Source organism: Lotus japonicus, chromosome 1 (assembly GCF_012489685.1).
Source record: "Lotus japonicus ecotype B-129 chromosome 1, LjGifu_v1.2".
Lineage (NCBI taxonomy): Eukaryota > Viridiplantae > Streptophyta > Magnoliopsida > Fabales > Fabaceae > Lotus > Lotus japonicus.
In genome coordinates, this window is record NC_080041.1 from 36365825 (window position 1) to 36387458 (window position 21634).

The window sequence follows — 21634 nt, forward strand, 5'->3', positions numbered from 1 at the left end:
ACTTTGGATAGTGACATGACCTTTATCCTCGTTGAGTTCTGATCAGAGTGATGCTTCATATTGGAACTTGTGAAGCTTGGTGATCAGAGTCAGAAGGAAGCTTGGATCCTCTGACCTTTGTACCTTCTGCTTCTGGACTCAGAGAAGAAGTACTTGGTCTTCAGAGCCAACTTACTCTTGGACTTTTGAATCTTCACTGCTCAGCTTCTGGACCTTCAGAGCTTCTGGACCTTTAGAGTTTTTGATCCTTCAGAGCTTCTGATCCTTCAGAGCTTCGATCCTTTAGAGCTTCTAGTGAGCTGAATCCATATCAGAGCTTTATAATCTTCAGATCTTCTGAAGCTTAATCTACTGTTCAGATTGAACATAGTAAGTGTGAAAGCGTTGCGGAGGCCGGTTGCTCTTTTAGCAAAGTGCTTCTGAATTATGTGAAATAAGACCAGAGTCATAGCCTATTATTAGAACACTCAGAAAACAACGTTAGAGTACCATAATTGTTCATACATAATAGTTAACATGTAATCATCAAAACATAGAGTTGTACTACTAGATCAAAACTTGATCTTACAATGGATTAGATGAAGGACATGTAGATTTCCAAGTTAAAGATGAAACTTAAAAATGAAGGATTGAAGATCAATGTAATGTGGTTCTTGTTAGGGGTAAGTTGAGTTGTAGCTTTGGCAAAGTACTTCTAGAAATAGTCGCTTAGAAATATAATTTTTCTTGATCTGTGTGGGTTAGTGATGAAGTGTACTGATCTTTCGTATGTTATGAATGTAATGAAAATGTTGTTGAATCCTTACCTATGTAATGAATGCAATGTTCAATTATGAAGTAATTGCTTCAGATTTGGTTGTTGTGGACATCAATTAGGAAAGATTTTTTGGAGATGCCCTGATTGTAATTTGGAGCTAATACAGTAATTTCATTCAGTTATTTCCCTTTTAATGTTTGATTTCCATGTATTTTAGTTCCGATGTCAATACTAGTAAGCAGCAATATGAAAATAGAAACAATTGTCATTAGGCTATTGCCATTAGAAAATGATAGTCCACCACAAAGTCACTAAATGTTATTCCCCACTAAAAAGTATTAAAAAATGATATTGGTGGTCCTACAACATGTGATATCTTCTTTCTCTATTTCTTTTTTATAAGATTTTTTTCCATGTGCTTGACTGCCAACAACTTTGGCTCTTTCCCCTCCTTCAGCAGATCCACTTGCACCATCGGGTCCATGATTCAGAACTCAATTGCCATCTCGGCCTCTCTTTGTCCTTCCTTGGCCAGATCTAGGTGCAACTGATCTTGAAGCAGTGGATCTTGTTGTGGGCTGCGAAGATGCATTCTTAGCTAGAGCAACAGATCTGGTTCTTGTTGAGAGTTGTGACGATGCAGCTTTTGGTGGTGGCACAACAGCTCTGGCTCTTGTAGAAGTTGGTGGTTGTGAAGATACAACTGGTCATTGTTGTACAATAGATCTGGCTCTGGATCTTGTAGAGGTTGTTTCTTGTGAGGATGTAGTGGTTCATATTGCAAAAGTGGTAGGAGTAGCTCATGCATTTCCATTTTTCTAGTTTCAGCAGTGCTAGGGCCAAGCACCTGGATAAATTATTAAGGAGATGAGGATTTTTTTTTTGAAACAGAAATGAGGTTAGTTATAATGGATCGTATAATGATGAAACACATAAAAATTACCAAATGTACCTATGAAAGGTTCTCTGGATCTACAGAACTCTCCTCATTAGTAGGCTCAAGGTTAGGTGGTGGTGGAGATTTAGGCAAAGGGAACTTTTCTTGTTATGTTATTTCTTGTTGCACCCACTGCATGTGCAGGTTGTTCCTCGTCTCCCTAGTTTTGTTGGTTGTGCCTCTTCATCATGCTCCCTCCTCCTCAATTTCTTAGGCCTTCCAGACCCCTTTTTGAACTTAGGGGCAAAATTATTTCCTGACTCTGTTTTGACCATTTGTTCTCACCATTAATTGGTGAGATCATATGCCCATAGCAAGCGTCATATGATTACTTAGATAGTACTTGTGCACATAACTCTCAGGCTTCTCTGCATTATGACAGATACAAGCTACAAGATGCTTATTGAGAACTCTTACTAATTCTCAAGAATTACATGTACAAGTTTGTTAATGGAATCAACAATGAATTTGTCTCCAAAAGTTTTATTCTCAACCTCAAACAACTCTTGACCAACCCAAAAGGGTGTCCGATTCCTACTATGTTTGATCTCCCTATCCAATCTTTTGCTAGGTTTTGGCATAGCATCACTCTTCCACCTTTTACACTAATCCACTCAAACATAGTGATGATTGGTTTATCCCTAGCCACTAAGATTGCACTATTGAATGTCTCATCTAAGTTATTCATTGTGACATCACATTTAGGGTAAAAAGTAAATGCATCTTCATTCATCTCTTTGATCTCATGCATCTTCTCTTCCTATAGCTCTTTGTATGTTTCCTTGGATGCATACATGAGCAAATCTCTAATTTTAGTACCTCCACCAAACTTCTTCTTGAAGTTGCTATATAAATGCCTCACACATAAATGATGCTCAACACCTAGAAGCTCCTCATCAAATACTTGTAACCATCCCTGCTAAATACCAAATGTGAGTATACAATAAATAATTTAGGAAAATACTGAACTCTTAGATGATTTAACTACTTTCATTACCTTTTGCTTGTCACCGATGAAAACCCATATTTTGTCACCAATATCCCGCAGTAACTTGTTCAAAAAACATTTCCATGATTCCTTGCATTCACGCTCAACCACTGCAAATTCCAGTGGGAAGTACTGGTCATTTGGGTCCCTGCCCACAACAATTGGAAGGATGCCACCATATTTGGTTTTGAGGTGACAACCATCAATTTCAATGAATGGTCTACAAAGAGTCTTAAATGCAAATTTACAGCCCTCCAAGCATGTATAAAATGATCCAAATTTGGACATATTTCACCAATAGAAAAGCAGTATTTTGATGATTCACCCTCATTAAATCAATAGCATAGGACTCAAGGTAAGAAAAACGAAAGAAAGGGGGGTTTGAATAGCGTTTTACAACTAAAAACTCAACCCACTTGAGATTTAAATAAATCTCTTCGAACACCAAAGATAAGAGTGCATAGATAAGAGATAAGGAAAGCACACAAATGATTTTATCCTGATTCACTTGATAAATCACTCAAGCTAATACAGTCCACCCGCTAAGGTGATTTCTTCCTTCTTAGAATGAAGGCAATCCACTAATCAGAGTTTTGTTACAACTGCACTTGCTACCTACAAAGTGACTAACAATACACTGACTTAGCTAACACTAAGATCACTCTCTTAGTCTTCTCTAGGATCCGATCAACCTTGATCTCCTAAAGGTAAAACAAACAACTGTTTGAAAGAATTGGGTTTACAAATAAGTGCTTCTACAAAAGCTGATAGTAAACACACTTAGTTCTATTTGAAGAATGATTGCTAAGAAGATTTGAAATATTTCTTGCGCATGAGTAAGTTTCTTAAGTGGTTGTTGGTCAATATGTAAGTTTACGGAATTCACCCGATTTTAATTTATCGAACCACAGGGAATTGGTGTGGCAATTCAGTTTAAGCCTCGAGTTCACGGTAGGAAAGCGAGTGAAATTCAGTTTTAAAGGTTGATTGATTGTTGTGATACTTAATTAGAAAGCTAACAAAGATAAGTGTGTGATAATCAATGGTGAGAAAGCCTTGGGTTCTTGCTTGACTAATTCAGTTCTAATCAACCTATTCTATCCACAAAACTCTGAGTCTCTCCTTGATGTTCTAGCCTAATCAATCATCTATCGATGTCTCGCGTAGACAATCCTCTCAAGCCAAAAGATAAGCACAATTCCTTGATAACCAAAACATTTGCTAAAGGCATTAAGCATGCAATTCAGACCAACAAACCACAACCCTTCCTCTATTCCTAGTAGCAAGTATAGAAGAGGTAATCCCACAACAAGTCCCTAATCTATAACAAACTTCCGTTCTATTATAGAAAAGTATAAAGCTAGCACATGTTCTAACTTGAAACATAAAGCATGGATATGGGATTCAAGGGTTTACTCAGAGGATTCATGAATAGAAATAGGAATTAAGATTAAAACATCATAAGTCTTACAAAGAACCCAAACCAAAAGGGGTTTTAGCCAAACATGGCTATGAAATCCATACAAGAAGATAAAGATGAAACCTGAAACATAGGGCTTAGAGAAAGCTCATGAAGTTTCAGAACTCAAACCCTCTCTTCTATCTTATGAAAATATGATAAAATGGCAAAAGGTTCCAAGAGAAATGTCTAAAAACCAATTTATAGGTAAAACAGGCGAGTCTGGGCGCTCAGGCGCCAATTCAGAGCGCCTGAGCGCCAATTCCAGCTGAAAACATGCTCTCTGGAAGGTAATTGGCGCCTAGGCGCCAATTCCCAGCGCCTAGGCGCTCCAAGCTCGCTGGAAAAACTTTTTAGCTTCTTTGTAACTCCTCTTCAAGCCTCTTTAAGCCCTCCTTCAATTCCATGCTTCTTGGCCTTCCTCATCCATCAGTTTCAGACCTGGTAACTTAGGCACAAAGTAAAAGAGATATCTAGAAGCTTCAAAGAGTTAATTAGCAAGGAGAACCTTCAATTAAAATAGAAAAGATATGCAAGTCCTCTAGCTAATCAAAATGCACGAAAGGTCCTTATAAAACTACAAAAATACAAAAACAAAATAAAAACACAAAGAAAGATAAAAATGCATGACAAATTGACAATGCATGAAACACTACATGAGACTCAACAAAAAGACTTAAAACAAACAAAGAAATGACCCTAAAAACACTACTAAACTAGGGTCATCACACCACTATACTCAACGGCAGCTCGCCCTCGAGCATAAAAAAACACTCGCTTGCCCTCAAGCGCAAGAAATGCTCCCAAAATCAGTGCCCAACAAGGAATACTTATCAGAAAACCGGGGGATTTAGCAACCACAGCTGTTCCAAAAGAAAGACACAACAATCTACTTCATGCAACTTTCGGACAAAGAAGAGTGTAGAGTCCATCATGAGAAGCATATAGATCTAAAATTCCTAGGATGAGATATACATTTAGTGCACTGAGCACACAAGCAGTTCATAGGCTCTGGATATCATTCACTCAAGAGCAACAAAGATCAAACATGCACAAATTCAAAGAGACTTTCAAAGGGTTGAAATGTTGGCTTGGTGAAGTACAAGGTGGTTGGTCCCTAAGGAAGTTCTAGGCTTCAAGAACATTGAGTGTGGTTCAATTCTAAAACCCCCTGGAGCTTTTCACAATAAACTTTTTAGCACAAGTCTCTTGTACCCCCCTTTTTTTCAACTTTTTCTTTTTTTTTTCTTTTACAACTCCAGCTTTTGTTCAGGAGTTCTTTTTCTTTTCTTTTTTCAATTTTTTTCTTTGGGGCAAGAGACTATTTCACAATTTTTCAGCTCCATACAAATATAATCAAGGACCATCACTCCCCAATATTCCAACCAAACATCCATCCCAATCATTTAGCTAACAAAGAAATCTTCAATAGGCTCAAATGGGACAACTATGGACAAATGTTCAAACCAACAACTCTGAAGCTCAAAAACCTACAAGCCTAAAAAATTGTGCAAGTATCACAAAGCATGCAAAGAGTGAAATCAATACAGAACCAAGAAGTATGAGTGAGTCAGGATCCTCCAGGGAAATTTTATGGTGAAGGGTTGTAACACCCCGATTTCCGGGTGTCACCTTAGTAACCAAAAATAAACTCTACGCGGAAAACAGGTAATTTTTTTCGTTTGATTCCTTTTAAATAAAGCAATAGAAAGTAAAGACATAACTCAACCACTAAACTAACCAATATACATCAAATATAAACATGTACAGCCTCAGCTGCACTCCCACGTCACGCGCACTCGCAGTGACTCCAAAGTAGTGTGCCCTAGGCAAATAAATACAGACCCAGAAGTTTGAGTAAGAAAGTTGTAACTACAATCCACTAGTAGAAAGTCGGCCTCAAAATGGCCTAAGCAGAACCCCTACAGTCCGACTAACTCACTGTGATCCCTCAATAAGAGAACCACACGAAAAGCTATGCGTCGGGAACCTACCCTGTCCCAAAAGTAAAACGAATCAGAGCTCTACACAGAATATGACTCCTGCCTAAACCTACCCTCCAAGTACCAAGTCCACTGCGAACAAAAGTTGGCAAGTTGAAGCTCAGCTCCATGCGTCGTAGAACTCCTTTCGTCAGATGTTCACGCTCGTCAGTCCGGTCCTCCATGACCCTTCCCCGGTACGTCGCTCGATGACCCACAACATCGATCACCCAAGCAGTGGGGCATGTCGATCCACCAACTCAAACTTGATCCCCCCTGAGGGAGAGACCGTCGAAACCTAATCCACCGTCGACATCTGGCAGCAGGCCGACCGCCCAAACACAAACATGAAACCAAAGCCAAGGCGCTAGGGTCAACTCACGGAAATAAGTAGATATACACTCAACATGTGATATGGGGTATAGATATATGTTGATATATATACATATATAAACAATCCTAGCATGTTATGGCTCTAACAATGCTTCAATAAACAAACAGCACACAATTCAAGTCAGAATGAATGTATGCGTGAAATGCACAATATGATCCGGATTTGTGACGCGTTCCCGTTCGCCACAAGTGAAGCATTCCCGTTCTTCACTATGGATGAACCATTCCCGTTATTCATCCTGGATGAACCATTCCCGTTATTCATCCTTGGTGAACCATTCCCGTTATTCACCGTATGATGAACCATTCCCGTTATTCATCATTAATGCAAGGTGAACCATTCCCGTTATTCACCATGAAATGCACAGGTGAACCATTCCCGTTATTCACCCGATTGATGCAATATGGTTAGCCAAACATCGAATCGTCCTCACCACATAAGTGTCTAGCTCAAACCCAAACTCACAACAAAAGTCGACTTTTCCCCGTCTTTCGCAATCATTTTCTCCTTTAGGTTCCCTATAATTATTCGTTTAGTAAAAACGTTTCGAATTGGATTAGTCAGATTATGAGTTTATTTCTCAAAGTCTAAGTCTCCCAAAGTCTCTAATTTTCGAAAGTCTAATCATTCTAAGTTTCCAAAAACCCGCCAAAAGAAGTTTCCCGGGGAAAGTCTAAGTATTCAAACGAATCCCAACAAATGGCTAAATCTCAAACCCCACATTTGAACTTGCCTAGGGTTGTTCATCCAACCCGAAATATCAAAGATCACCAGATCAATGAATCTCCACTCCGAAGTCGCGTCAAAACGCACAAATCCAACAATATCACAATATCACAAGTTATGGAAAAACATCATAACAACAACTCATCATCATAATCAATATCGGATAAAGCATAAGTCGAATTGATCGACGCCTATCATGCAATCATAGCTAATATGAAAGTTGCCCTAACCTTCGGCGCTTTCCTTACTAAGTTGCGACTCAAATCAAATCCAGTCATATCTTTGCTTTCCCGTGTTGGCTCACTTCCGTTTGTTCTTTGGCTTCGTCGTCAAGCGCTTCCGTCCTTCGTACCCTTCACAAGTTCACATACTAAACCTTAGCCTCTAAAGTCACATCTAAAGTTCCAGAACAAACTTAGCCAATCTTTCTAGCTCACTTAGGCTAAATGCACAAACTTTATGTTTCAAGGACTAAAGTCCAAAGATAAAATATTTGTGAGTTTTAAAGAAAGGTCCTTAAAAACACATTTCGCAAACAACTCCTCAACTCTTAAATAATTCAACCCTAGTCCCTTGATAAGCACATAATCACGAAAAGGTCCTCACATAAAAGTAAGTTCTTTTTCAACCCTCAATCTTTTATAAATTTATCAAACAAACCCCAAGACTTTTAAAACACAAGTTTAACCCAAAACTTCTAAACATATTGTGTTTTAGGCCCTAAAATTATTTTCATACAATTTTCATCCCTAAAACACATTCACAACTAGATCCCCAAATAGTTTATAAAACCTTTCAGCTCAAAAAATAATATACTCATAAAAAGTTTTAATTCCAAACTTAAAATCCTCATGATGCTCTCGGCCCTTTTCTTTAAATGTCAAGGTAAATATTTCTTCCAAAACTAATAGTACACAAGTGAGACAAATGCAAAAACCATGAGGAAAACTAGTTTTAAAGTTTATAATCACTTATGGGAAAGGAACACTTTTCAAAACTCAACTTTTTCTCCACATGAAACTATTACCATCAGCCCTTTTGAAATCAAAAGAGCAAAACCATCTTTAAAAGAGAAATAGCCACACAGTAAAGGAAAACTAGAAACAATAGAAGTTAGGAGCTGTTTTAGAAGGATTTAATACCGAAACAAAAGCCAATAGTATTAATTAGAAGCAACCTATGGTGATGGTGGCCAGCGGTGGCTGTGGTGCTCGCGTGTCCATGGCTGTTTGGAGTGGCCATGGTTGGAGCTTTTGTGTGTGGTGGTGGTGGCTCATGGCTGGTTGTCCATGGAGAAGAAAGGGAGAAGGAGCAGAAATGGGTCTGCTGAAGAAAGAAAGAAAACGTGAAAGAGAAGAAGAAAATGGGTCTGGCGTTGGGAGAAAGAAAAGAAACGAGAGTGTAAGGTGATATGCTGGAGAAGATATTTTCATGAACAAGTGGGGGGCCGTGGGTCATGAGTCAGAAATTGAGAAAGAATAGAATAAGGAACTTAGTAAGAGAGAATTATAAAATATTTGTGGTAATCATCAGAATGTGATACGTGGAGTAAGCATAGCCAAGGTAAAAGAATATTCCAAGTTTTGTGGGTGTGAGTTGATATGGGTAGTGTAGGATTTAACTCATAGAGCTAAAGAGAAAAATATAAGCATGATATATTACTATATTAAAAATTATGAAGGACTCTATGAAATGATAAAATATAAATTTGGATCACTTTGGGCAAAATAAAACGATCCATCGACAAGAAAATGAGTAAAAACTGAGCTAAAGAATAACTGTTAGACAATTAGAACAAATATGACGTTGTCATATTATGCAATTAATCTAAGTATCGATCCAAGAAAAGACGATACTTGCATCGGGTTCATTTAAGTGAGAAAATGGCTTGAACGCAGTATGCTTCAAAATATATCGCAAAACTACTTTTTGCAATTGATGTCGGATGAGAAAACTTCCTTTTGAAGAAAGATTGGAAACGTCGAAACAAATCTGGCAGCGCGGACGGAAACTTCGTTAGAAGTCCCGAATAGAAAAAGTCTTCATTCAGCGCTTGAATCTAGGGTTTCGAAGCAAAGAAATTAGCGTCGTCGGACTTCCGAAAAGTGAATACTATCGTGCGTACAGTCCAGGGTTCCGAAATGAAACGCTGGTCGAAGGAAAAATAAAGAGAATCTTTAAATTTTCCAAAGATTTGAAATCTCACTTGAAACGTTGCTCTAGAAGCGAAATAACCTATTCTGGACACGCTCGCCATAAGGCAGGTGTGCAGACGAATCGCACTAACTCCGAAAGCAACTACGCAACATTCCTCAAGCAATTCCTGAACTTTCTTCTTCATTAATCTTTCTCAAATATCAAACTCCTGTCACGCTTACACTGATTTTACGCGTGAGTCGGAAATTAACTTGTTCTGCAAATCCAGGTCTTACAATACTCCCCTCCAAAAAGAAAGTTTCGTCCTCGAAACTCAGAGTTCTGCAACAAGTCCGGGATACAGTTCCTCGATCTTATCTCCCAATTCTCATGTAGTATTGCCCGTGTCATTGTTCCTCATAACCTTTACTTAAGCAATCTGTTCTCCCCTTAATTGTTTCACTCTTCTATCCCCACTGCTAACTGTCGGCGTCTCCAAAGACAAACCATCATTCAACTTCATGTCGTCTGACTCGAGTACTTGCGTCGGATCTCTGCTTGAAATGATACCGGTTGGCACTCCGTGCAGTCGCACAACCTTAGCCACTTACTTCTTTACTTTCGGTCGTCCGAAATTCTTCTTAAACTCGGTGCCTCTCTGTCATTTCAAAGTAAATACTCAACTTGTCCTCGAGATCTTCATCTACAGTCCAAAACTCCACCTGTCTGTTCGATAACTCCTAGACGAATCATCCCCTTGGAAACCGCTAGTCCATTAAAACACCTCCAACTTCGTAATTATCTTTACACCCATCAAGAAATCAAACTTCTACTTAGTCACTATTCGAATTAAAACTCGACTTATGTCCTTATTCCTTGTCCTTCACTAATCTTATCCCCTTCAACATCAATTTATCAACAACTTATAAGATAATCCTCCTCTTAATATCTAACAATCCATTATTATCGTCTTCTTCCTCAAAACTTCCCTCACTCAAACCTATTTACACTTACTGAAATCCCTAACACTTCGCACAAATCGAGACTTATCCTCTAGAAGATCAAATCATAACTATACCTCAAGGGACTTAACTAGCCACTTTATCATCCGATCCTTCAACATTCTGAGATTTAACCGTTATCGTAACCGCTAACACCACTAAATCTCTTATGTGTACATGAATCTCAGCTCACTAGGTCAACCTTAGCCCTAGAATTCTCATTCAACTTTAGTAAGATTCACTTGTTAACCGTAATATGCATCATCAAAATCCATGACAAGGTTCCATTCACTCTTAGACTCTACGGAACTTGTTCAAATATAAAAACCTCAAGTATTCATCTTAATACTAACACTTTCCTTTCTGTAACTTGATCATCCTCCAATCGTTCCAATACTTAGTCTCTCGATCAAAACCTGACAAGAGTTCATGTCTCACGCGTTCGTGATCAAATCGATTGACTTAAAATCTAAACCTTCACTAAGTTTGGACCACCAATATCCTTTAACTCTCCAACACTTCTTAAATGAATATTTATTTCTTAAAACTATAACTCCTTCGCTTACACAAACGACCTGATAAGTGTCGTCATGCTTTCACACTCACCGCTTGATCCTGATATCCGTAATCATAACTTATTATGCTAACACCATTCAAATCTTATCACATGGTCGTTATGTCCGCAACCTCATAATCAACATCAATCGATCACCAACTTATAACCAACCTTAACACTCTACACAACCCAGAATTCCTTTACTTCAAGATCTCTCTTATACTATACCTCAATGGTCTTAACCCGAAACTCACCTTCAGGTCTTCAATCTTCTAAGATTCAACTCCTATTGTCACACCTACAACCATAAGATCTCCTACTCGTACGCGATTCTCGACTCTCAAGATTCAATCTTAACCCTAAGATTTCAATCCAACTTAGTAAATCTCACTTAGTAATCTTAGCATATTTCTTTGGAATCCATATCAACAACCTCAAGTATTCAACTTATGCTAAAACTTTCTTCTTCCAACTTAATCATTAATCCAATACTTTTCAAGTGACAATTCATCTCTTAAGACTGTAATGTCTCCACATATTAATCAAACGCTTAGCAAAACTTATTCCTCGAACTCAACTATAACAATCTAGTTCAGAGTTAATTCTTCTCAATCTTGCTACCATCAAGCTATCATCTAAAACCTGATTAAATCCAACCTATTTAGTCTCTAACAATTCCACTCAGTAATCACATAACCTATGACTTCATAACTTCCGAGAAACTACTTAATACTTTTCCAGCACTAAATCTCTTGACTTAGTCTACCTCTACTTGGAGTAATCACACGAACTAACCAATCAATGTCTATACGACACTCATCGACTTCCAAAGATTTAAATCTTAATCTTTTACAATCAAATGCTTAACACGAACTTTCCTCCCAAATCCGACTAATCCTCAATCAATTCAAATTCATCTTACACATCCTTCTATCAAGGTCCATTACCAGCTGTGATTCCGAATATCACCCCCTCAATATTAGGTTGATCAGGCCTAATACATCGAAGGTGGAAATTTAGAAAAACCCACTGGAACAGTCAATGAGTTCCTATCCTCCAGTAGTCACAAATATCCTGATACTAAATCCTTTAATGATCCCGCTACGGAACTACACACCCTCAACATATCGCGTATACTACCCATACGGAATGTCCCTAAGATTCGTTCTTCAGCTACTAGCTTCCTCATAATCGCATCGGTGGAAGACTACTTTCTAGACTTAGTGTGCTATTCCCAACCTCGTGTAACTTCTATAGTTAAAACACGAGCAACTTCGAATAAGGTCCTACTAGGGATAATAATCATAAGATCATAGTCTAAGTAGTAAATACAAGTTAGGCGCGTCATACTCGCTTCAAAGATAAAAGAGTAAGTTATTCTAGAATAAGAGGACAGTTAAAATATTACCATCGTTCCCACGTTCCTCCTCGTTTAACTCCTCAGCTCTTGCTCCTTCCTTGGCATAAATCCTTTCCTCTGTAGCAAGTTGTTTTCCTTTCCCAACATTCCCTGATGATTCGCCCTTGGGTGCCTTACAATCTCTGGATAAATGTCCCGGTTGGTTGCAATTGAAGCATAGACTTTCCTTGATCTTGCACCTACTGGCAGAGTGCCCGCTTTCCCCACAGTTGAAGCATGGAGATCCCCCGTCTGGACACTTGTTACTATAGTGCCCCACTTTCCTACACCGGTAACACGTCACTGTTTTTCCCGAAATCTTGTTTCCTGTCCCTCCGGTAGCATCATTCCCTTTCATCTTACTGTCAGACGTTCCCTCCTGAAGTGTCTTGCAGTTCACAGCTAGATGCCCCTCTCGGTTACACTTGACGCATCTCCGTCCAACCACTGAGCACTTGTTAGCAAAATGCCCAAACTTTCCGCAACGAAAACATGTCACACCTTTATCACCAACTGGCTTCCCTCCAGTATCAGCAGTCGTTGGTTTGTACGCTCTTGAGATGAGATTTCTTCCCTCGGAACGCTGATATGGTCCCCACTAATGGTAGCTCTCCCTTCCGTTGTAGCCTTGGGAACCTGACCTCATTGGTCCCCCAGCTCCTGTTCGGTTCATTCCTCTTTGTTGATACATTGCCGTCGCCATCAGTCGTTGGTGATGCTCACGTGCAGCCTCTTCAGCGCGTATGTAAGCGTCTTCCGCAGCCTGATTCATCAATGCCTCGATCAGTGTAGCTATTGCCTCCGCCATCCGGTTAAGGTCCACCATCCTATATCTCATCAAGCGTCCCATTAGTACTAACCATACGGTAGCACTAGACAAACCATTCAATATGGTTTAAGTAGTAACGCAAACAATTAGAGCGAAGATCGCTCTGCAGACAATCAATTTTCACTCTTTGCAGAGTCACACAACCTAGCACAGAAGACCTATTCCCCAAAGACTCCCAAAAGACTCGACTAAGCTCTGATACCACAATGTAACACCCCGATTTCCGGGTGTCACCTTAGTAACCAAAAATAAACTCTACGCGGAAAACAGGTAATTTTTTTCGTTTGATTCCTTTTAAATAAAGCAATAGAAAGTAAAGACATAACTCAACCACTAAACTAACCAATATACATCAAATATAAACATGTACAGCCTCAGCTGCACTCCCACGTCACGCGCACTCGCAGTGACTCCAAAGTAGTGTGCCCTAGGCAAATAAATACAGACCCAGAAGTTTGAGTAAGAAAGTTGTAACTACAATCCACTAGTAGAAAGTCGGCCTCAAAATGGCCTAAGCAGAACCCCTACAGTCCGACTAACTCACTGTGATCCCTCAATAAGAGAACCACACGAAAAGCTATGCGTCGGGAACCTACCCTGTCCCAAAAGTAAAACGAATCAGAGCTCTACACAGAATATGACTCCTGCCTAAACCTACCCTCCAAGTACCAAGTCCACTGCGAACAAAAGTTGGCAAGTTGAAGCTCAGCTCCATGCGTCGTAGAACTCCTTTCGTCAGATGTTCACGCTCGTCAGTCCGGTCCTCCATGACCCTTCCCCGGTACGTCGCTCGATGACCCACAACATCGATCACCCAAGCAGTGGGGCATGTCGATCCACCAACTCAAACTTGATCCCCCCTGAGGGAGAGACCGTCGAAACCCAATCCACCGTCGACATCTGGCAGCAGGCCGACCGCCCAAACACAAACATGAAACCAAAGCCAAGGCGCTAGGGTCAACTCACGGAAATAAGTAGATATACACTCAACATGTGATATGGGGTATAGATATATGTTGATATATATACATATATAAACAATCCTAGCATGTTATGGCTCTAACAATGCTTCAATAAACAAACAGCACACAATTCAAGTCAGAATGAATGTATGCGTGAAATGCACAATATGATCCGGATTTGTGACGCGTTCCCGTTCGCCACAAGTGAAGCATTCCCGTTCTTCACTATGGATGAACCATTCCCGTTATTCATCCTGGATGAACCATTCCCGTTATTCATCCTTGGTGAACCATTCCCGTTATTCACCGTATGATGAACCATTCCCGTTATTCATCATTAATGCAAGGTGAACCATTCCCGTTATTCACCATGAAATGCACAGGTGAACTATTCCCGTTATTCACCCGATTGATGCAATATGGTTAGCCAAACATCGAATCGTCCTCACCACATAAGTGTCTAGCTCAAACCCAAACTCACAACAAAAGTCGACTTTTCCCCGTCTTTCGCAATCATTTTCTCCTTTAGGTTCCCTATAATTATTCGTTTAGTAAAAACGTTTCGAATTGGATTAGTCAGATTATGAGTTTATTTCTCAAAGTCTAAGTCTCCCAAAGTCTCTAATTTTCGAAAGTCTAATCATTCTAAGTTTCCAAAAACCCGCCAAAAGAAGTTTCCCGGGGAAAGTCTAAGTATTCAAACGAATCCCAACAAATGGCTAAATCTCAAACCCCACATTTGAACTTGCCTAGGGTTGTTCATCCAACCCGAAATATCAAAGATCACCAGATCAATGAATCTCCACTCCGAAGTCGCGTCAAAACGCACAAATCCAACAATATCACAATATCACAAGTTATGGAAAAACATCATAACAACAACTCATCATCATAATCAATATCGGATAAAGCATAAGTCGAATTGATCGACGCCTATCATGCAATCATAGCTAATATGAAAGTTGCCCTAACCTTCGGCGCTTTCCTTACTAAGTTGCGACTCAAATCAAATCCAGTCATATCTTTGCTTTCCCGTGTTGGCTCACTTCCGTTTGTTCTTTGGCTTCGTCGTCAAGCGCTTCCGTCCTTCGTACCCTTCACAAGTTCACATACTAAACCTTAGCCTCTAAAGTCACATCTAAAGTTCCAGAACAAACTTAGCCAATCTTTCTAGCTCACTTAGGCTAAATGCACAAACTTTATGTTTCAAGGACTAAAGTCCAAAGATAAAATATTTGTGAGTTTTAAAGAAAGGTCCTTAAAAACACATTTCGCAAACAACTCCTCAACTCTTAAATAATTCAACCCTAGTCCCTTGATAAGCACATAATCACGAAAAGGTCCTCACATAAAAGTAAGTTCTTTTTCAACCCTCAATCTTTTATAAATTTATCAAACAAACCCCAAGACTTTTAAAACACAAGTTTAACCCAAAACTTCTAAACATATTGTGTTTTAGGCCCTAAAATTATTTTCATACAATTTTCATCCCTAAAACACATTCACAACTAGATCCCCAAATAGTTTATAAAACCTTTCAGCTCAAAAAATAATATACTCATAAAAAGTTTTAATTCCAAACTTAAAATCCTCATGATGCTCTCGGCCCTTTTCTTTAAATGTCAAGGTAAATATTTCTTCCAAAACTAATAGTACACAAGTGAGACAAATGCAAAAACCATGAGGAAAACTAGTTTTAAAGTTTATAATCACTTATGGGAAAGGAACACTTTTCAAAACTCAACTTTTTCTCCACATGAAACTATTACCATCAGCCCTTTTGAAATCAAAAGAGCAAAACCATCTTTAAAAGAGAAATAGCCACACAGTAAAGGAAAACTAGAAACAATAGAAGTTAGGAGCTGTTTTAGAAGGATTTAATACCGAAACAAAAGCCAATAGTATTAATTAGAAGCAACCTATGGTGATGGTGGCCAGCGGTGGCTGTGGTGCTCGCGTGTCCATGGCTGTTTGGAGTGGCCATGGTTGGAGCTTTTGTGTGTGGTGGTGGTGGCTCATGGCTGGTTGTCCATGGAGAAGAAAGGGAGAAGGAGCAGAAATGGGTCTGCTGAAGAAAGAAAGAAAACGTGAAAGAGAAGAAGAAAATGGGTCTGGCGTTGGGAGAAAGAAAAGAAACGAGAGTGTAAGGTGATATGCTGGAGAAGATATTTTCATGAACAAGTGGGGGGCCGTGGGTCATGAGTCAGAAATTGAGAAAGAATAGAATAAGGAACTTAGTAAGAGAGAATTATAAAATATTTGTGGTAATCATCAGAATGTGATACGTGGAGTAAGCATAGCCAAGGTAAAAGAATATTCCAAGTTTTGTGGGTGTGAGTTGATATGGGTAGTGTAGGATTTAACTCATAGAGCTAAAGAGAAAAATATAAGCATGATATATTACTATATTAAAAATTATGAAGGACTCTATGAAATGATAAAATATAAATTTGGATCACTTTGGGCAAAATAAAACGATCCATCGACAAGAAAATGAGTAAAAACTGAGCTAAAGAATAACTGTTAGACAATTAGAACAAATATGACGTTGTCATATTATGCAATTAATCTAAGTATCGATCCAAGAAAGGACGATACTTGCATCGGGTTCATTTAAGTGAGAAAATGGCTTGAACGCAGTATGCTTCAAAATATATCGCAAAACTACTTTTTGCAATTGATGTCGGATGAGAAAACTTCCTTTTGAAAAAAGATTGGAAACGTCGAAACAAATCTAGCAACGCAGACGGAAACTTCGTTAGAAGTCCCGAATAGAAAAAGTCTTCATTCAGCGCTTGAATCTAGGGTTTCGAAGCAAAGAAATTAGCGTCGTCGGACTTCCGAAAAGTGAATACTATTGTGCGTACAGTCCAGGGTTCCGAAATGAAACGCTGGTCGAAGGAAAAATAAAGAGAATCTTTAAATTTTCCAAAGATTTGAAATCTCACTTGAAACGTTGCTCTAGAAGCGAAATAACCTATTCTGGACACGCTCGCCATAAGGCAGGTGTGCAGACGAATCGCACTAACTCCGAAAGCAACTACGCAACATTCCTCAAGCAATTCCTGAACTTTCTTCTTCATTAATCTTTCTCAAATATCAAACTCCTGTCACGCTTACACTGATTCTACGCGTGAGTCGGAAATTAACTTGTTCTGCAAATCCAGGTCTTACAAGGGTCAAAGAGGGACCCTTTGGACTCACACCAACTCTATCCTTAAGAAACACTTGGAAGACCAAAGTCTCCTCCTCTCTTCCCCTAAGCATGCAATCACTCATCCCCAAAAGAAAACTCAAGTATTCACAAAAACATTTTCTAAAACCAGCACAAGTTAGAGAGCATAACTAAGGGCAAAAACATGTGAGTATAGGGAAGTAAAGACCCCAAAAACGACTCTAACTTACAATGCATAATCAAACAGAAAAAAAAAGTTCTACAAAGAAAAATATGCAAAAATGCATGAGCTAAACTAAGGGAAAGAGTCGACCTCCTTTACAAGTTACCATGGAGGCCTTAGACACACCTCTTACTCCAGAATTCAGGCTCTCTTTCCCTGAAAAATGCAACAAACTAACAAGCGAAATAAAACAAGACTTGGGTTATCTCCCAAGCAGCCCTAAGTTATAGTCCTAGGTGGACTCTCCTTCCTTTGGTGTTAGGAAGGAAATTCCTTACCATCAATCTTCTTACCACATGAGCAAGGTAGGAACCTTGCACAAAACTTTTGGAAAAACTCCTCCCAATAGAGGGTATAATCTAAACCATCGTACCAAATCCTTGCTCCCCCTTTCAAGGAGTGTAGGAAGAGCTTAATCATGAGCTCATCACTAGTCACACCTTCCATCTTTACAAGGTGACTAGCTTGAGTGAATCGGTCCGTGTGGGTTTGGAAATTCTCATCTTTAGAGCCCCCATACTTGTTTTCACTAACAAGCTTGATGAAAGCTTTATTAAGCTCAACATCTTTTTCACTTACCTTGGGGGTCTCCCTTGAAGACCTGGACAAGCTTTTGATCATATCACAAACAAAACCATCATTAATGTTAGTTTGCAAATTGAAAACCGAAAATCTTACCTTGTCCTCACCAACTCTGAGAATGAGCGGACCCTTATCAACATCAATTTTAGCCCTACCAGTGGCTAAGAAGGGTCGGCCTAGAATGAGAGGAATCTTTGCATCCTCCTCCATGTCTAGCACCACAAAATCAACTGGGAACACATACTTATCAACCTTAACCATCACATCTTTAATGATCTCATAAGGTGTTTTTAGGTATCGGTCCGCCATTTGTAAGGAGAGCATGGTCGGGGTGACCTCTCCTAAGTTCAGCCTTCTAAACATGCTAAGCAGCATCAAGTTGATGCTCGCTCCCAAATCACACAAGGCTTCAACAACAGTCAAACCCTCAATCTCCACTAGGATAGTAAAACTCCCAGGATCCCTTCTCTTCTTAGGCATTTTCCTTTGCAAAATGGCACTACACTCCTCGGTCATCATAATAGTTTCATCAACCTCACTCAACTTCCTTCTCTTGTTTAAAATGTCCTTCATGAACTTAGCATAGATAGGCATTTGTTCCAAAGCATCGGAAAAAGGGATATCAATATGGAGTTTCTTAAAAACATCCATAAATTTTGAAAACTTTTTATCCAAATTCTTCTTAGCCAATGCTTTAGGAAATGGAACTTTGCCAAGTTCAGGAATAGGATCATTCATCACTCTAGTTTTTATAGGAACACTCACTTCCTCCTCAACTATTTTCTCACTTTTTCCCTTAATTTGCTTTTTTAACTCATGTAACACTCTCCCACTCCTAGTGGTAACAATAGCAGAATTTTCTTGTTCGGGATTGGGGATAGTATCGGAAGGAAATTTACCTTGAGGCCTTTCGGCAATTTGCTTGGCTAGCTGGCCAAGTTGATTCTCCAAGTTCTTGATAGTCGCCTCTTGGTTCTTATGGTTGTTGTTCATGCGGTTGGTGCAACTCTCCAATAGCTCCTCTAAGCTCTTCTTGCCACCATCATTTTCACCAACTTGCTCTTGGACTTGTTGAGAAAGTCCAGAGCTTTGACCTCGAAAACCCTGACTAGTAATGGTGCAAAATTCACTAACATTGGGCCCTCCAATATCCACACACTCCACTTTGGCTGCTGTAGCACCGACCAAATTGGTCGCCTTTATATGATTTTGAATCTCTGCCATTTGTTCGGAGATTTTCTTATTAGAGGCCAAGAGCTTGTCGAGAGCTTCCACTTCAAACTTACTCCTTCGGGTTTGGCGATCATTTTCAGAGTTCATGGCTCTCGCTGCCATCTTTTTTATTAAGTCATACCCCGCTCGTGGGGGTAGAGCATCGAACTCGCCATTTGAAGCCGCATCTAGGCCAAACCTCCAAGAGTATTGTAGACCATCATAAAATGTTGCAACCAATTCAGCTTGGGTGAGATTGTGTTGAGGACATTTCCTCAAGAGCTTCTTGAAGCGCTCCCAAGCTTCATAGAGATTCTCTTTAGCGGTTTGCACAAAATTCATGATGTCTTTTTTCAATTTCCTCAAAAGAGCTCTTGGAAAGAACCTTGTTGTGAACTTTTCCGCTAAGTCTTCCCAAGTAGTGAAGCTCCCTTGAGGTTGAGAATTCAGCCATTCCTCAGCGGTGTCCTTCAAAGAAAATGGAAACAAACTCAACTGAATTGCATCCGCCGGAACATTGTTCACTCGGTAACTGTTGCAATTCCGGATAAACCTCTCCATGTCAGCATGTGGATCTTCCAAAGTACCTCCACCATATTGGTTTTGGCTAACCAAGTTGATGAATGTCGGTCTCAACTTAAAGTTTCCCACTCCCTCGGGAAAGGCAATGCTCCCGAGATAGTCATAACTCATGGTAGCCGAAGCGAGTTCCTGAAGAGACCGGTTGGCATTCTCAACTTCTTGTTCACATAATCGGAGGGTGATCCCCTCTTAGATTCTTGCCTCGATATGGGCTTGCATCTCCTCCTCCATCATATGGCCAACCATGACGGTGTCTCTCTCGAGAGCAACCTGAAAGTGTGACACTCAAACAGAGAAAGATTAGTAGCACCAATTCTAGACAAAGATAAAAACAAAAAATAAAACCACAAACTAAAAACTTAAACCAAAAACCACAAACAATTCCCCGGCAACAACGCCAAAAACTTGTTGGTCAATCCGCAAGTGTACGGAATTCACCCGGTTTTAGTTTATCGAACCACAGGGAATTGGTGTGGCAATTCAGTTTAAGCCTCGAGTTCACGGTAGGAAAGCGAGTGAAATTCAGTTTTAAAGGTTGATTGATTGTTGTGATACTTAATTAGAAAGCTAACAAAGATAAGTGTGTGATAATCAATGGTGAGAATGCCTTGGGTTCTTGCTTGACTAATTCAGTTCTAATCAACCTATTCTATCCACAAAACTCTGAGTCTCTCCTTGATGTTCTAGCCTAATCAATCATCTATCGATGTCTCGCATAGACAATCCTCTCAAGCCAAAAGATAAGCACAATTCCTTGATAACCTAAACATTTACTAAAGGCATTAAGCATGCAATTCAGACCAACAAACCCCAACCCTTCCTCTATTCCTAGTAGCAAGTATAGAAGAGGTAATCCCACAACAAGTCCCTAATCTATAACAAACTTCCGTTCTATTATAGAAAAGTATAAAACTAGCACATGTTCTAACTTGAAACATAAAGCATGGATATGGGATTCAAGGGATTACTCAGAGGATTCATGAATAGAAATAGGAATTAAGATTAAAACATCATAAGTCTTACAAAGAACCCAAAGCAAAAGGGATTTTAGCCAAACATGGCTATGAAATCCATACAAGAAGATAAAGATGAAACCTGAAACATAGGGCTTAGAGAAAGCTCCTGAAGTTTCATAACTCAAACCCTCTCTTCTATCTTATGAAAATATGATAAAATGACAAAAGGTTCCAAGAGAAATGTCTAAAAACCAATTTATAGGTAAAACAGGCGAGTCTGGGCGCTCAGGCGCCAATTCAGAGCGCCTGAGCGCCAATTCCAGCTGAAAACATGCTCTCTGGAAGGTAATTGGCGCCTAGGCGCCAATTCCCAGCGCCTAGGCGCTCCAAGCTCGCTGGAAAGACTTTTTAGCTTCTTTGTAACTCCTCTTCAAGCCTCTTTAAGCCCTCCTTCAATTCCATGCTTCTTGGCCTTCCTCATCCATCAGTTTCAGACCTGGTAACTTAGGCACAAAGTAAAAGAGATATCTAGAAGCTTCAAAGAGTTAATTAGCAAGGAGAACCTTCAATTAAAATAGAAAAGATATGCAAGTCCTCTAGCTAATCAAAATGCACGAAAGGTTCTTATAAAACTACAAAAATACAAAAACAAAATAAAAACACAAAGAAAGATAAAAATGCATGACAATGCATGAAACACTACATGAGACTCAACAAAAAGACTTAAAACAAACAAAGAAATGACTCTAAAAACACTACTAAACTAGGGTCATCAGCG

General features: G+C 39.4%; 1 long non-coding RNA gene and 1 other non-coding gene across 5 annotated transcripts; one reads left to right on the forward strand and one right to left on the reverse strand.

The window, feature by feature from the left end:
• Positions 1-4106: 4106 nt before the first annotated feature.
• LOC130734571 (uncharacterized) lies at positions 4107-16824 on the reverse strand. 4 transcript variants are annotated; one of them, XR_009018001.1, is made up of 3 exons: positions 15099-16823; positions 8421-14064; positions 4107-7596 (listed from the first exon to the last, which is right to left on the reverse strand). It is a non-coding gene; the product is annotated as an uncharacterized LOC130734571 (long non-coding RNA). The 4 variants fall into 4 exon arrangements; XR_009018000.1 differs by having other exon boundaries at positions 4107-6439; positions 7474-14064; positions 15099-16821; XR_009018002.1 differs by having other exon boundaries at positions 4107-14064; positions 15099-15221; positions 16046-16809.
• A 2747-nt stretch (positions 16825-19571) lies between these two features.
• LOC130734759 (small nucleolar RNA R71) lies at positions 19572-19678 on the forward strand. Its single transcript, XR_009018105.1, has one exon. It is a non-coding gene; the product is annotated as a small nucleolar RNA R71 (small nucleolar RNA).
• The last annotated feature ends 1956 nt before the right edge of the window (positions 19679-21634 follow it).